Below are 2,085 nucleotides of genomic sequence, written 5' to 3'. Positions count from 1 at the left end.
AAATCGTAAACAAACTGTTAAAAGACAAAAATCAACTTAATGTTATTAACAAATGCAGAAAAATACAAGACATGTTTCAAAAAATATTATATTAATTTGCATATAGTTAATCTATATAGTTTTATAAAATTTGTTTTCAAGAAGTATAGGTACCTGAATATGTAAAAAAAAAAAACAAAAAAAAACTTATATGATGAATAAGCAGAGCTCAGTGGCATTAACATATTATGCAATGTTGTAAAAATATGAACTTCAAACGCTCATAAAAAAATTAATTTGAGGGACGGAGTGGCGGTACGGGCAGCATTTTTCTTCGGGCAGTCAAGCGGTGTCCGGAGAGAAAGGCCATCATCCCCCACCCGGAAATGACAGATACCTTCGGGTGCCCACTTACAAATTCTGCCACAGCAAACACACACGTGTTCAAAACCTACAGTACCCTCCCCCGCAGTTTCACAGGCTAATGACCTTAGTTGTTGAAGCCTAAATACAAAAAAAAAATTTATTTGACTTTCTTGTACACATTTTTTTTTTTTTTGATAAAGTTAGACAAATTTATGAGAAATCTTGTACCTATTACATTTTCAAATCTTAGATTTAAAAACAAAATTTTTATGAATTTCTAGCTCAAAATAATTTGCAAATTTTTGTTATTTTTCGTATTTTGTCAATTTTTTGACAATATTTTGTCAATATTTGAACTTTAAATGCTTATAAAAAAAAAATGTGATTGGATTTTTAATATTTTTCAAATGTCATTGTAAAAATATAATATTAGGAGCTGTGTATTAAATTTTCAAGATTTTTACCCAACAAATAAAATTTTATTGACATGCATAGACATAAAAATTAAAAAAAATTTGAAACTGAAAATGTCCGAAAAATGTAAATACTTCAAAACAAATCAAAATTTTATCGTGTATAGAAAATGCTAAGATAAACAACCAGTGAACATTTCATATATATACGGTAATTTGTTTTAGAGTTCTGAGTTACACCAAAAACCAAAATCGATTTGGTCGAAACCCGGTTTTCCTTAATTTTTTTTTTGTATTTTTCGGCGTTTTTGAAAATATTACTGAGAATTTTGATCTCCCCAATGCACCAAAAATATCCACTTTCCCATCGATCCGGCATTATTATAGCATTATTTCAACTGCACTTAACGTTTACACAAACAAAAAAATAAAAAATAAAAAACACAATCATTGTAAAATCAATACATTCATGATTCATCGCTCCGATCAGAATCTAAAAACATATAATTTTAAACCACTCCAAAAATATAATAGTTCTATAACGAGGAGCTAGTTTAGATTGTTTAGAACATTACTATATACCTGCATTTTGTACATAGCAATCATTTTTGTAGAATAGGATTTTCTTTAGTAATCGAAGGGATTCATTGTAAGCTTATTGGGCTATAAGATAAAATACAATTTGTTGGTATTTTTATTTTTTTGATAAGCTTATAATACATAATTGAATGCTTTCATAGTGTGAGCATAAAAGTTATGTATGTAATTGGTAAAAAATACCTTTTCTTCAAAGATAATTATCTATTTCGGTCTGTTTTTTTTAAAGAATAAATACGATTTTGATTGATTATCTATGGTACGGTTTTATGGATTCCACCATATATATCACCATAAATCATTGAATTTAAATTTAACTCATATATGCAACAGCAAAAGTGATTTATCGATTTTTATTTGTAATACATTTGCATATTTGAAAATATTATAGTATAGTGTAGTAGGTAACCGAAAAATTGTTATGAAAATATTTTAAGCTTAGATAAAATTCAAACATAGTATAATAAAGTCCTACTCAAAAGTCAAAACATAAAAACCAGTTGTTTCTTCTCTATTGGTTTAATTTAATAAAAAACGATAGAGATAGAGATCATTCTAATGAGAGGGAGTTAAATTATAAAAACATTATTATGTATTATGTATATTATATATATATATATATCAAAATGTTTTTAAATTGTATTCATTGTTTGATTGTTATCATAGGCGTGCACAGATTTTGTTCGCAGGGTATGCAGCTGATAATATATTGTCATGATATAAATTCTCT

Source organism: Acyrthosiphon pisum, chromosome A2, assembly GCF_005508785.2.
Source record: "Acyrthosiphon pisum isolate AL4f chromosome A2, pea_aphid_22Mar2018_4r6ur, whole genome shotgun sequence".
Lineage (NCBI taxonomy): Eukaryota > Metazoa > Arthropoda > Insecta > Hemiptera > Aphididae > Acyrthosiphon > Acyrthosiphon pisum.
This window is presented reverse-complemented; position numbering follows the sequence as displayed.